This window comes from Rissa tridactyla, chromosome 17 (genome assembly GCF_028500815.1).
Source record: "Rissa tridactyla isolate bRisTri1 chromosome 17, bRisTri1.patW.cur.20221130, whole genome shotgun sequence".
NCBI lineage: Eukaryota > Metazoa > Chordata > Aves > Charadriiformes > Laridae > Rissa > Rissa tridactyla.
Genome location: NC_071482.1, coordinates 4,854,407 through 4,869,993, shown reverse-complemented (window position 1 = coordinate 4,869,993; position 15,587 = coordinate 4,854,407). Strand labels below are relative to the sequence as shown.

The window sequence follows — 15,587 nt, the reverse complement described above, 5'->3', positions numbered from 1 at the left end:
TAATTTTATCTCCCAGCTGGCTCTGCAATATGTTCCCAATTGCAGACCTGGAGATGAGACCGCTCACCTCCCACGCACTGGTGCCTCTAGCCTTGCTGGGGAGATGAGGCCGGGGGAGCAGAGCGGGGCCCACCACCCGCTCAGCTGCGGGTCAGGGACCGCAGCACGTGGCACACACCTTTCAGCATCAGCTGGGAGGCAGCTCACCAGCTCCGTACCTGAGACCTGGCTTCACAGCCATCACAGCGCTTACTTTTAATTATTGAGCTCTTCCCTTTTTCACCCCTGAAAAAAAAATAATCTTGCTCTATTTAAAAAGGGTTATTAATAGCCTGATTCCAATGCATGAAAAAAGGGGGAAAAAAGAAGCCTTGCAGAGCTAGTGAGTAAGCTAGCCCTCACCCACTGCAGCAAGTCACCGCTGTGCACCCTAAACACCTTAAAAAGGGATTTAGTTTTCAAAAGCATAATTTTTCTTTTTTTCCAATAGCAAACATCAAGTATCTGAAAGGTGGGGTTTTTTTGAAGGCTGGGGAAAAAAACACGCAGGCATCCAAATTCTCCATTACTTTTGAAAACACCAGCTGTTATAAGCACAAGTCCCTGAAGACACCATTGAAGTAAAAACTGCTTTGTAGGAACTGTTGTTGGAGTTCTTTGATAGTGTGCACATGTCCGGGCTGAGAGGTGCTCCGGACAGACCGTGAAGAGCATCCATTGCTGTCGCAGGATGCTGTTCCTGCTTAGGGGAGGCAGAGTGCTCCCAGCACGTGGAGAATTCATGCATGGCATCTCCTCCGCACACCTCCCCACAACGCCACTTTCAACACGTGCTACTCACGAGGCAGCCGCGGAAGGCTGGAATTAGTTACTTCGTATTTCAGAGGCATTAAGAGCAGGTAATTTGGGCTGAAATGCTTCTGGGCTATAAATTCATATATAAATTCCTGCCTTATTGCAAACTTTTCACTGCAGACAAGCCTGCAACAGGGCCAGGGTTCCCAGTTTAGCTGCTGTGCCCTACTCAAGCAGCCTGTGCAAGAGTCCTTGTTAGCTGCTGCCTGAGCAACAAACCCTCCAGCATCATAGCATGCCCCAAAGCTGCAGAAATATATTTATATCGTAGCAGCAGTGCTTGGAGGGACAGGGCCATTCACTGAGTCACAGAAGTATTTCCTACAGGTTTTCTCTCCCATAGCTTTGTGGGACAGATCTAGCAAAGGTGCAGCATGGCACTCAGAGCTCTCTCAGCTCCCTGATTAGCAGCCAGTCAAAAAATCATAGCCAAAACCATTACACCAACCTACAGAGAAACCCCCCTGCTCCCATCCCCGTCATATGGTTTCTTTAAAGAGATAAGGCTCAAATCCTAAGCCCTGCTCAGTGCTGGGTGGTCAAAGAGGGCACAGGGAGTCCGACAGCCTGTGACCTCTGCAAAAGTCACTAATGGGACTGAGGGATTAACATCGATTCTTTCATGCTACAGCGTGGAAAGGGAAGCGGGGTGGGGGGATGGAATCTGGGATGATACAGCAAACACCCAACTATAATTCTGCAGCTTGCAACACAATCAATCGCTGCTTGCAGTTCTGCAGTCCATTAGTATGGCCACAAACCTATACAACCTTCTCCTTGGAAACAGGAAGGTCATTTTAAAATTATCTCCCTTCTATTTCTGGTCCCTGCCGAATTTCGGCAGGGTCTCCTAACCCTGCTGGGATGCACTCATCCTTCTTCCCTCACCTCCTTTCTCCACGGTGAACATGGAGGCTTCTACCTGCCTGGGAACCCTTGACAAGTCAGAATAACATTGCCCATTTGAGAGGCATTTGGAAGGAGATGATTTCTTTTCCTCTACTAGCGTAAAAACTCCATATGCCAATCCAATAAACCCAGAGCTATTCCAGTATTGCCCAAGGAGGTGGGATCTGGCTCTTATTTTGTCTCTTAGTGGGGAAAGCAAGGGCAAAATCTACCAGTTTGTCCAGCTTCCAATCTAAGCCTGGTTCTGACTCTGGCTTCCCCCATGGCTTAGTTATTTTGGCTCACCTGCACCTCAGCTTGCTCTAGAGGTGAGATGAAAATAGCTGCCTACTTTTGGACAGGAATCACAAGGCTCAAGTAGCTCACAGGCTAAATACAGAAATGGCACAAGCTCTGATGCCTGAGGTGCTGGCAAAGCGCAACTCACACCAATCTGACAGCCTGGTGTGCATGCCTGGGGAAGGTCATTTCTCTTAATTTTAGAATCACCCAAGGGCCAAACCCAGCCCAGATCTTCTCCATATGAATGAGGAATGGAGAAGCCAACCAAAAGCTGGAGACAGAACTAAGCCAACAGTTTCATAGCCCAATTCAAAAAGCAGTGAACAAGCAGCCCTTGCAGGCAGACAGACGCCTACGAGTGCCTCTCCCTGCTGCCCAGCTCCCCAGTACCGCTCACCAGCCCCTGCCATTTCCAAGAGCATCTTCATCCCTTGCAAAAGCTTGATCTGCTTGGCCAAGCACCATCCTGCCACCAAACTAGTTGGGACATAAGGAAATATCCCTGTGGTCCGCAGAGTGTTTCAGCACCAGGAAACTCTAATCTACGAGTGGTTGAAAGCACGCACATGTAATTTGACACACAGAGAGATGCAGAGACGGCTGATGGACAGACAGACTCCCTCGCAGGGTTTTACTTGCAAGGTGAGGAGCAAGACAAGCCCTTGGGGAACTCTGAGAAACTGGAGGGTTTTGTAATGGCTGCTCTAAGAATATTGTAATCATGCAGTAATTACGGCGCATCTCAAATCAACGAGGCAAATTACATCGTTATTATTACGACTGTCACCAGCCTTGCATGGCAGGGACAGAGAGGCAGGCCATCCCTTGCCCAAGGAAGGAACAGGGTTAGGAGAATATCAACAGAGCTACAGCACAGACCCACCACACTCCCTTCAGGCCTGTCCAACCCATGTGGTGGCAGCCTGGGAGCTTCCTCAAGTGACTAGAACCCACCTGTACTTTCCTAGGCTGTATCTCAAGGTTAATTAGTCAGGTTGATTTTACCTTTTTTTAATTAAACAAATATCTTCAAGCACAAGAGCAGCCCTTGTCATTTGATTGGAACTGTCAGTCTTTCAAATGTCATTCCTACAGATGACTAATCTTTAAAAACAAGAGTTACTAAACTCTTTCACTCAGTTGATAGTGAGCCAGAACAGAAACGATAGTTGAGATAGAGAGGGAGAAATCAGCGCTGCCGGACTCAGGAGGGCGCGGTGCTGCAAGTGGCCCTGAAGTCTTTTGGCAGCTCGAGGGACTGGGGCTTCCTGAGAAATGCAGAATGCCAGCTATGAAAGTGGGGGATGTGGCACACCTGTGAGGACATCTCGGCACACTTCCTCCTCCGAGTTGCTGTCATGTTGACGAAAAAGAGAAGAATTTCCTCTTTCAGTCTCTCCGAATGTGTTGGTTTTCTCAGTCCAGAGCAAAGACCTCATTTCATTCTGCCTCCCCCGCAGGCTCCCTTTTGAGTGGGTTTCCCTGGACTCTCTGATCCTCCATTTTCTCACATCTATCCAACATAACACTGCTTTGGGAAGCATCCTAAGATTTACAAGCCAGAAATGCACCATAGTGTTAGCAGCAGGGGAGTGCACGTGCTGATCCCAACCTGAACGTGAACACTCGCCTACTCCACAACCCCTTTCCCCCCCTAGAGTGGGATCTCAGCCCTGGATTGCTGCGTAGTTCACAATTTGCTCTGTAACAAGAATGACTCAGGCTGTAGGATAAGTTATTAACTTCAGCAGCCAGAGTCTCTTCCCATTAGAGCGTTACGGTGCGAGATGCCTGGGTGAGACAAAAAGGACTGCCAGGCAGAGAACAGAGTGCACGAGACAGCGATGAGAAATAATGTTGGCAGCATTATTAAAAGATAAATTGGAGGAAGAAAGGTGGTGTATGTGTAGGGTGACAGCTTTAGAGGATTGTAACAAACCCTTTGCCACCAGGGGCTTCACAGCTGTCAAATTTCCCTAAGCCAGGGGACAGGGCAGTGGCAGGGACACAGCTTAGGTCCTCCTGCTCCACAGGTCAAAGCACCCCTTCCACACACGTGTCCTGCCAGTGTGAAACCCCAGAAGTATTCAGCAGCAACAGGTTTTTGGTGTGCAATGTTTTCCTGACCCCAGCACCTCTTCACACGATTACAGTGACAATAATCCCAGCATCCTCACAATGCCATGGACAGTTCCTTCTCCACAAAGGGCAGAAACTGGCAGCTTCCCCTCCTACTGTCCTTTGGGCTTTATTTATAGAAAGGCATGTTTTATTGCCATTTTTGCTTCTTCCTGAGGCTAGGCTGCCAGGCTCGAGGCAGAGATAGTATTTACACCTCCAGGATCCAGACAGCTCCACCTTGCTGCCAAGGGATTCATCTTAAAGAGTAATTTTATTCACAGTTATGCCTGCCAGGCCCCCTTCTCAATACTCTTGGCTTAACACTGGCTGCTTGCTCTGGGAGAATTTCAGAGCTAAAGTAACTAATAACTTAGAGCAACTAACTCTGTCTAAGGTAGATGTGACTTCAAACTCGGCCACCCAAGAACGAGTTGAACTCTCATCACATCGCTTCACAGTCTCTTTTAACAGTCTCCTGCCACACCTGAACCTCTCTGCTCAGGCCAAGCTAGCACATACAAATCTATCAGCATCCTTCCCACTGCCCAAAGAGCCCACAGACCCCTCACTCGCACGCCAACCGCTTCCCATGCAGGGAGAGTTGTCCTGGCCCCTACCCTTAGCACTCAGATTCCACCCAATCTTTTCAATGCTCCCAATTTAAACACTTGCCATTTTTTCATGGTAAAAAATCATGAATCATGCCAGAAATGATGCTCATATAACTGAAAACCAGAAATAAATACTTCCAAATCCTCACAGAAGGTCATTCCAGGAGCTGCACACTCTCTGAAAATGAATATGTTAAGAGTCACGCCTTGTGGATGTGCCACTATTATAAGAAAGACACTGGAAGAATTATTCATTAGTAGTGACTTCTGTAGCTCTAATCTCCATAACCAGCTGCCGTTCATCCAAGCGGATCACAGCCCATCTGAACAAACCTTTGAATGTCCATACAACCCCACATCACACAGCCAAAGTCAGCCTCTCCTGGGCCGCTGCATCCCTGCAGCTACCGGAGGAGCTGAGGATGGGAAGGATAGAATATTCCTGTATTTCGACGAGGCTGCAGGGAGCATGCAGACAGAGAGTGCCATAAACTGGCTGGCAGCCTTTCAAGGGTGGCAGGCTTGTGCCAGATTATACTTCTCTTTCCCAAATTAGAAGCAAAACGTGCCACTAGAAAGTCAGGTGAAAGCGGTCTCTCAAGGAAGCAAGAGGCTGCCTCTCAGTCCCACTGCGTGAGGCAGCATCTTAAAGCATCCTGCTAATCTGAGCACATCCATTGCCTCCCAAAAAAAGCCACAGCTCTCAGGGTCCAGCCTTGCTCTGTGCTGTCCCAAAACCACCTGCTTTGCCCTGGGAGACACACATCATGGGTTGCTGACCCCCACCATAGGCTGTGCTAGGATTTAATCACAGCACCAATCTCCTCCCATTCATACATTCACACCAAGCCCCTCATGAAAGCAGATAAATACAAAAATTTATCTTTCTCCAGCCCTGAGGCATGATCTGGATAGTGGTATATATGGACCACAGGAGACATGAAAAGACCAGACAGGCCCCCTCTCTGCCTCAGTCATGCAAGTTTACCACCCAAGCGTCATCTCTGCACGGTCCTGCCAGGCTTCCAGCATCCAGCAAGCTCCCAGTTCAGAACAGGACTGCAGCTTACTCCCTATGTCTCACTCCCTCCTTCAGAGACCCAGCCCACTCACAGATCTGCCTCTCAGCAACCATCATGTGCATCTATTATTCAGAAGAAATATCAACTTATTCATGAGCCAAAATAGGTTCCAGGTACTGCATCCAGTTGCTAACAAAATTCCTCCTGCAAAGCTGCTCTTTTTTCAGCCTGGGCTGGACCAAGAAGAGCGCAGTGCTGCTCTCGCTTTGATCCCTCCGGAGGGTTTTACAGCTTTGTTACGGTGAGGGACAGGAGTTAACAACCCTGTCAGGCCGCTCCCTCATCATCTGGTTAATGTACCTCATTAATGGCTACAGCACAATATCGCTCACCTCCTGTACACTCCACAAACTCCAACCTTTCCCTTGGGCTTGCAGTTACAGTTCCTCACAGGGACAGAGGGACGGCAGGGCAAAGAGGGCATGGGAAGTGATGTGGTGCCCACAGAAGGACAATGACTTACCTAGTGTGTTGTCACAGAGTTATTCACATACCAGGGAGGCATCTAGCTACAGCAGGCACACAGGAGCTCACACAAAATAGCAAAATTATGCTTCCCTTACATCAAGTCTGAATCTGAATGTGGCAGTGCTGGACTGCTCAGGGCAGTGTAATAGCTGCCCTGGGTTGGAGGATGGCTCCTATGCCCAATTAAACTGTATGAATGGTTTCTTTCAGCATTGCTCCTCATCTACACATCCAGAAAATCCTTCCAGAAGTGCTACCCCTTTGCTGATGACAGGCAAGGCTGGCTGGGCAGGCACAGAGAGGAGGCAGGAGGAAACATGCAAGCTCGCTGCATCTCTTGTTGCACTGTGAGCAGCCACAGCTGGTGTGAAAATGAACAGAGCGCACCAGCGAAGATCGCAAAAAAGGCCCCAAATCCTGCACTGGAGTACCCAAAAATGGTACAGCACTCTGATGTATTTCTCCTGCGCAGGGATGGGCTGAAGGCCTTGGGACAGTGGTTCCCACAGTACTAACTCCTACCACAGGACTGTTACATCAGTACAAGGGTGGCACTACATTTCTGTGGTTGTATGGGGAAGACATAACTGAAGCTGGAAAATGCTCACTTGGATGCACTCGCCAGAAGCCCTGCAGGGCCGTCGGTGTCTCAGCAGAGCTCCAGGTTTACTCTTTGTGCCACAGCCTATGGGATTCAGATGGAATAATAATAGAAGATCATCTAGCTTGGTCCCGTGTGGCCAGAGCAATGTCACTCCCCAGCACTTGCTGGCTTTTGCTCATTCCCTGAGAAGCTGGATTCCCCCAAGGACTTTCCCATGCAGCCTCCGGTAAGTACAGTCCTGGCCCTCACAGGGCCACCTGTGTGAAGAGAAACGCATTGGTACACATTTCTTCTTTAGCTTTAGAAGCTGCTAAACAGATGGAAAAACACAGGATGAAATCTAAGGAGTTTAGCTAGAACGCTTCAGCGCCAAGGTGGTATTTATAGAGAAGCCCAGGGGGAGGTAACCCAGGCACCCACTCCACTGTCACACTGTGTTTCTCTGCGAGAGGCCATGGTGCGCTGCTCCGAGGCAGCGTCACTCCTGCAGCTCGCTCAGCACCCACACGCATATGCAACCAGACCCACTCATTCCCAGCAGCACACAAAAGCATCTAAGCCTTTGCCTTGTGCCACCAGGACAAGAGAAGAGTATGGGCTATTCAAAACTACAACTTTTGAAAAGTGAGATCCCTCTCCTGCTGATGGTGATAGGAGTTATGCTTTTTATTCACTGAGAGCTGGAGTGGGCCACGAATCACGCTGGCATTATGTTATGATAATGCTGAAAGTATTATAAATGCTTTGCGTGCCAGATAAATCCTGGAGCAGGCTTCCAAATCCCCTCAAAATCCCCACTTGCGTCTCTACATTCATCCATTCATGAAATCCAGAGCAGAGCCTCAGCATCCATCCTTTTGCTCCTGGTCTCTTTCCAGCTGAAAGGAAGGTGAGGGAGAGTCAAGGTATTTCTTCTGGATTAGCCTTCTTTTGTCTTTCAGGTGCCAAATCTGAGGAAGAAACTGTGCTAGGGCTTTTAAGAATGACATCCAGCAAGGCACTGGAGACAAATCCCGCGCCCCTTTCTCCTGTCAGAAAGTGAATCGCGTCTCATTCTCCACAAGCTCTGGCCTCCATAACCACAGCGAGCTGCGGCACTGGAGAAACTGGGGCTCTACCACCCACACAAGGCAATGCGCGGCGTTCGTGAGGCTGGAGGAGTGAGACCTTGCAGGCAGCCAGGAGAAGATCTTTGTGCCGCAGCTGCAGTTGTGGACATCTGGCTCCAGATGAATTCCCACTCACAACAAGTCAGATGGGACCTGCACTGGCCTTGCAGTGCCCGTACGCAGGGGCCTATGGTGGGAGAAACCCACCCCTGCTTCCACGGTGCCCACAGCACGGCTCGCTGCCTAGATTCTTTTTGCAATCAATGAGGAGAATTCATTCGGCTTATTTTAGACGAATGCCTTCAGATAAGACGAGTCGCACACTGGAAATGCCTGTTTCTCTTTACTATACGGCTGAACCTACATGAGCTGAAGATATCCGCATCTTCAGCACACTTAAGCAAAGGGTTCCCACCTTTCTGGGGGGTAAGCAGACTTTGTTCTCTGAGCCACAGCTTTTAATTCCCTATCCACTGGGCTTTAACAGGGTTCCCAGATGGCAGACAGTGCAGAAGAGTAAATTTTTCTGACAACCTAGCCCACCGGTCCAGAGTGCACAAGGCAGGAACGGAAGGAGGGAGTCTGAACTCTACTTTCCCCGTTGCATTAGCAGGGCACCAGCTGTTATTATTTCAGAGGGGATAACCAGACTCCAGCAGACAGTGTGGAAGGAACTCGGGCATCAGCGGACATCTCTCTTCTGTGGGCTCTCCAGTGCATGCATATCTTTGCAACAGCACGGAGCTGAATGGAGAGAATTCTCAATCATAATGTGAAAATGTAAATCCCCTCCCCAGAGGTTTCAGAGATGGTCTTTTTTCATGCCTTTCTGAAGATTGTCCCATTCTAACCAGCAGAATTTCTTCACTGGGCTCCCGTATCTTTCCCAGAGGACTCCCTACGTGATCACAGGCCAATCACCTTTCCCTTGTCAGCATTTGGATACCCTTCCATCAAAATCAAGCATGCAGTATTTTCTCTGTCCATCCTGTTTACTTACATGCTATGCTCCAGTGCAGAGACTAGAAGTTCACAGCACCAAGGACTCTGGAGTATCAAACCACGTCTCAGGAACTAACAATAAATAGCATTCCAGGGCAGCGTACAGGCTGGAGCTGGGCCAGGAGTGCCCAATGCATTAACACACCCTTTGAGAGCGAATACATCACCTGCTCTTAAAGAGCAGCACAAGAAGCGCAGGAAGCCTTGTACAGAAGTTTAGCTTGAGTCCCTTCTTCAGGAAAACAGCTCAGATCCAGGCAGGAGGGGGATCCTGAGCATTTCCTATTTATTCTCCTGTCACTGCTAGGCATGTCACAGTGTGTTCCCCACGGCTCCTGTGGATAGGATAGCTGGAGGGGTTTCTGAAGTACCACTGCAGCTGGCAAATTGCTTCAAGGCTCTGTGGTACTCGGGCAGGACAGGGCACTTCTCAGACAGAAACAGAGTACGTGTGCATCTGCACACAGCTGTACAAGGGGAAGAACACGCACTTCGATGCACAGGCCAGGATGGAAAACGTAGGTGTGCAAAGCTGCCTGTGCAAGCGTGCTCCAGGCACAGTACAGGTACCCATAAGGTATCTTGTTGCGCAAGAGTCATTTTATGAGCCTGTGAACAACGTGCCTTGGAAAATGCCATTGGGTACAACACCATATCCACAGACAGAAAGGGTGAAGAACAGGAGGAGGACCAAACTGGCTAAATTTGTGGCACAAAGCCATTAGCACTGCGAGAAACCATCTGCTCCCTAGCACAGTGAGTTGTTCTCAGTTATTTCCTCAATCTCTCAGTGCCTCAGTTCCCTGGAGGCGTGGAGTTCCCATTAAAAAATGTAGGAGGATATATTCAATACTGACTAATACGCTGTATTACTTAGAGCACGTGGGGGTGGTCCACGTGTCTAGATCAGGATATGAAGATTAATTATGAGCCACACCCTGTGATCTCCACTCAGCAAAGCCCTTATTAGCTTCTGAAGGTGAATCCAGCCCTGATGTCAACTTGCCAACCCAAACACAAACAGATGGGGCTCGCAGGAGAAAAAGGGAGAACCTATCCTCACTCTTCAGACCTTGTGCCTGGCAAAGATCTCTTCTCTTGCCACCAGAGAAGCGAAACACTGGTAGGTAACCGATTCAGGATCTCCACAAGTAAAGCATAAAAAACCAACATTCAGAGAGGAAAAAACTGCTTTTGCACAACTCTTTTTTCGAGCTGGTAGGAAGTGCAAGACAGAGCAACGGCTTTGCAAAAGGCAAGTCTCAACACCCACGAAAAAACTAATTGCAACATTTGCCCTACTGCCCCTTAAAAGGCAGTTCTTTTTCATTTCCCAAGGCTTCTACTGCTGTAACATGAGGGTGCTGGAAAACATTAAAAGGGCAAATGCATTATTTTCCTTTCAGAAAGCATTATTTTGACGTTGAGCAGCCAGCTTTGCACAAGGAGAAAGCGTGTGCTCACACTTTGTGACTGGAAGATTTCTTGGGCAGCTTAGGCCACATCTCCCAGCTACAGACATTGTTTGCCAGAAAAGACGCAGCATATATGAGTGTGCTAAAAACGGACAAGGCCGTGCACACTGGAGACACTCACTGCTCTTCCTGCCTCAGAAGGTGCACAACTGCAGAGCAAAAACCCAGAAAGATGCAGAAGAACACTGCAGGTCAAGAGAGGAAAGACAGCAAATCCAGGCATCGCTGTAGCGGGCTGGGGCTCTGGGAGACACTGCCCTGGTGAGGACAAAGCTACAGGAGAACAGAATCGATGACCCCAGTGGCACCGCATCAGGCATACAAGGTGACAGTCCCTTCCTTGCGTTGGGGCACGACCTCCCCTTAGCATTCACTCTCCACTGTGAGCCACCTCAATGGGTCAGGAAACTTTGGGATGCCAATTAACAAGGGAGAAAGCTCTCCCCCTCTCCTCCTTGCCGACACACGCATGCGGAGGGAGATCCTTTCTTACGGATCTCCTCCCACTTGGCTGTCCTAGAGAACAGAAATGACATGAGAGTTGGGTCCCCTCTTTTGCACCTTCCTCAGGTCAGCCCGGCTCGGAGGGAGACAGCTCTCATTAAAGCTGTTACTGCGTTGCTCACAACTCCAAGTTCACAGTGCTCCGCTGGAGAAGCTGACAGCGTTTCACCGGGAACGCCTATGGGGGGTGCAGGGAGGGATTTATAACTCAGCTGCATGAAATGGTAAAGTACTCAGAGCCAACATCACCAATGCCATTTTTCTTCCTCTGTCTTTCATACACCCATGCATATTCAACCAGGAAAATAAAATTATTGGTCAGATACTTTTCCATTATAGTAGCATCCACTGTCCTGCTGGCTTTGACGATTTTCAGGTTCTTGGCCCCTATCACAGAATTAACCCTCCTGGGAGAAATTTCCTTCTTTTTTGCCATCTAATTATTCAATCCCTTCACCAGAACATCTTCCATATTCCTCAGTGCTTTGTAACTGACACAGAAGACAGAGTTGGGTGCTACATACAGAAAGAAGATTATTCTGCCCTCTTTTCCCAAGTGCCTCCATTTTCCCACACCTTTTCAATTCCATCTCTGCCAGGTAACCCAAGCAATCCTAACCATAGTAACCTTCCAGCCAAATCTTGTTCAGTTCATTCGCATTGGAGATCTGTGTACAGACAAGGACTAATTACACAAACAAGGCAAGCAAGATGCATCTTGGGTGAGTTAGGAGAATTTCCTCATATAAGCAAGGATTACTCATGGAACAAAAGAATAGCTTGAAGCTCCACTGCACATTTACACGGCCCTTCTTCCATATTTATGTGCACGCACAAACACACCCAACCTCACGCATTTACGCAAGTTGGTGACACCTCACTGTAGATGTTCAGGGACACTAAGAATTTAGACAAGTACTTACAGACCTATGCAACAGACTGCATAGTCTCTTCTGGTCCATAACAAACACTGGACCATAAGCTCCTTAGATGTATATACAAGCTCTTACGTCAATTGACGGCACTCTGGGGCTCATTACTTTCTGCACTGTATGCACATAAGCGGCGACTTCTGTGATACGTCATTATCTAAGTAACCAAAGCAAATGCTTCCTAACCCCACGTCAAGTCCCATCAACAAGCCCCGAGGGCAAGAGGAGGAGATATCTGACAGATATTGCAGCAGCAAGATCCTGCCAAAGATATTGAGGGATGCCCAGGCAAGACCGGCACTTGCTGGGATTAAGTGGATATGGGCTCCACAGCTGTAAACACCAGGTTCTCCCCAGTGCTTTCCCAAGCATCTGGGCTAAGCCACCTCCCAATACTATTTGAAGTTGCGCTTTCTGGTCTGACTGAGAGAAATTAGGACTTTCAGGGTCAGAGACCCAGGAACTGAGTCAGAGGGAGGCCCAGCAGGGAAAAGGAAGGCATCATTTGTGGACAGCTTCATTGATCACCATGGACTTTCTCCCCCGTAATCACTATTTTTCATCCCCACCCACTCCCACAACGTAACATGACACAGAGATCACTCCTCAGATGGCAAAGCATCGCTCAGCCATCTCCTATTCCTCCAAAAGATAGCACTCAGAAAGCTTTTCCCTTTAAGCAGCCTCAAAGTTGGCTCTCACCACTGCTGGCACGAATGAAAGGGATTTCAGTTCCCCCTCCTCCTAAACCCATCTCTTTCTGTTGCAAAGAAAAGGCAGAAGATGGCCAAGGGAAGAGAAAAGCAACTCTCTCAGTCGCTTCTCGCCTCCCTCCCGTCTTTCTGCACGGATGCAGCGGTGGGCTGGAAGGGCGCGGGGCCATTGTAGTCCCCACACAGCTTTCCCGTGAGCCACACACAAGCCCAGGAGGGGAGCCCCAGAGCAGGTGCAGGGCTGGGAGGGCAAGGCTGGGAGCACAGTGCTCCTGGAGGCAGACACAGGCATATTTCCCCATAACCCACCCAGCCTTCCCCAGGCAAAGCAGCTTGGCATCGTCAGGCACCCAGTCTGAGAAAGGGGGGCAAAGTGATCTCCAGCACTGCAGCCCCTGGGACCCATTCTGCATCCTTTAAATACACTGGGAGGGGTAGAAAAATCGCTTTGAGTCTTTCCTGCTTCCTCCCACTCCCTGCCCGCTGCATACACAGATACACACACACACAGAGCCCTGTGCATAAAGGATCTCTGTCCTGCTCAGCTCAGCCACGCAATGCCTGCAAGAAGCAAGAGTTACCTTATTCCCATAGCCTGAACCGCCTTCTCTCTCCATCGTGGCCGGGAAGCTGCTCCCATTCATGCTTTAATCCCTGGGAACAGAGGCACGATTCAAAGCGGCTGTTCACCCATCGGAGTGGGCTCCCCCCCAGCAACCTCCTCCTCCTTCTCTCCTCCCTTTTTCCTCGTTTGTTGGGTCCAGATTTTTATTTTTTTTTATGTATTCTTTCTTAATCCAGGCAGCAACCAAGACACTCCTTCATTGCCTCTCTTCCTCCCCGTTTCACTCGCAAAGAAACAGCATTGGAGAGCTCCTTCCTCCTCCACAGCCTCTGTGGACCTCCGGTTCCCCAGGTCTGCCTTTCTGCAGCGTGGCGTTAAGGGAAAGAAAGAGAGTGAAAGAGGGAGGGAGGGAGCGTGCAAACAGGGAGGAGGAGGAGGAGGAGGCCAACGGGGTGCAGGAGGAAGGAGCCAGAGCGTGGCTGGCTGCTTTGTATCCAGAGCGGTGCCGACAGCCCCTTCCCTCCCCCCCACCAGCGGAGGACCTGCGCTGCTAATGGTCTGTACCAATTTATTCCACTTAGGCAGGGGCACTTCTCCCTGCGACGGGAGGAAAAGCCAGGGAAGGCTCTGAGATGGCCCCTTAAGGAATTGGTTCCTGCTCTCCTCACTCCACGGCATCACCCACTGAGTTTGCAGCCACGGGCTAGGGAAGGCGCTCTCCCAGCTCAGCAGGCAAATGGAAAGTGTGAGGCTAGGAAAGGCTGCGCGTGAGGGAAGGGTCTTCTGGTGAGGAGGCACCTCTATGGGAGAAAGCAGTGACCGTATGGCTAGGTGGAAAGCAAGGTTGCCCTCCAGCCTCTTGGGAAGGTAGGCTGAGCTCTGCTCCTCTTTCTGCACGTGCACTTTAGCAGAAGCACCCTCCACTGCTTGTTGTGCATGCCTCCATGCCCAGACTGATGGCTTCTTGTCTGAGTCCACATGGGCTTTGCAAGCAGTGGGTAACACTCATTAGATCTTGTGCAACTCCCCCTTCTATCTAGCACTGTGTCTTTCCATGGCCCCACTCAGCCATCCCTACCCAAACAGCAAGGTAAAAAGCCCCACGTTCACCCTGGCAGCTGACTAAGGCACCAGCACTGGGCAAAGGACAGCAGGAACATGCTTTCCCCGTGGGAAGGAGGTTCTGGATGTGACTTGGGCTGCCCCTAATCTGGGGACAATTGCAACAAGCCCAGTGGGCAGACAGGACACTTCTGTGACCTCTAACAACGCAGCAGGAGCCTAGGTATACCCCCTTCCTCCATAGGGACCACCTGGAGGATGCAGGGCTTGAAGGGGCTGGGGACCAGAGTAAAGATCTTACCTCCTGATACTGCCCTTTAATAGTTCACCCAGGCGGGGCTGACTCATGCTCAGGAGCAGATTTCTCCGAGATGGCTGAACACCACATTAGGTATGTCTGTGACCACCACGCTCACAGCTGGACAGTTTAACATCAGCCAAGAGTCCTGAGACGGGGATGAGTTACCTTTTACCTGTCCTGCCACTGCTGCCTGCTCACCTGCTTCCAACCAGCTCAGCCCTCTCCATACACCACCATCTTTTCCTGGCTACATGGTCCACAGTGGACATGCACAGATCCACAGCTACAGCTGCTCCCTTATTGCTCTCTCTCTTCCACATCTGGTAAGGTTACAGTGCCATGGTAACTTGTAGGTATGGGGAGATTTACTTATGCTTTACCAAAAAAGGAACAACAAAGAAAAAACCACAACCTTCCAGCTACTGTGAAAAGCTTCAGCGCTCAGGGAGCTGAGGTCCATATTGTGGAGCACCCTGAGTGATCTTCAGCAGTGATTCCCATCATTTTCACAAGGCTTTTCGTTTTGAACCTATAGCACCCAGACCCCAGTTTTAACTTGTGGATCTTGAGGGGTACCTGGGAGCAGAGATGTCTGCTGTGTATCTCGGAAGTCAAAGTATTACCCATAAATGAGCAAGCATCAAGACACACCGACAAATCCTAACTGCATCATCACAGGGACAGCAGCTCCCATACTCTTGCTCCTGAAGTGAAGCAAGCTGGAGGACTCCATGCATGGTTCCAAGCCACTGCCTCAGGTGGAAGTGTGCTTTGCTGAGACTGGCAAGGCCTGCATCAGACAAACCAGGGAGATGATGCCTCCAGGCCAGTGCTGAAGTACTGTCCACGTAGGGTGATGCTTGAAGAAAAGTACTTTATAACAGCCTCTCCCCTCACGTTGCATCTACTCTGGGGATGAACAAGGATGAACAAGGACTGCCAATCCAGAATCCTTCATGCAGAGCTAAAGAGACTTCACAGCCGGGCTAGCT

At 49.7% G+C, this 15,587-nt stretch overlaps 1 protein-coding gene across 5 annotated transcripts in view; it reads right to left on the bottom strand.

Moving 5' to 3' along the window:
• B3GAT1 (beta-1,3-glucuronyltransferase 1) overlaps positions 1-15,587 on the bottom strand; it is a 60,061-nt gene that overhangs the window by 26,165 nt on the left and 18,309 nt on the right. For 4 of the 5 annotated variants that reach the window (XM_054223163.1, XM_054223161.1, XM_054223164.1 and 1 more), the window contains exon 1: positions 13,249-13,643. The exons of the other annotated variant lie outside the window; for it this stretch is intronic. The gene's annotated coding sequence lies outside the window, so the exon portion shown is untranslated. Of the gene's footprint in view, positions 1-13,248; positions 13,644-15,587 lie in introns of those variants that run through there. 5 annotated transcript variants of the gene reach the window in all.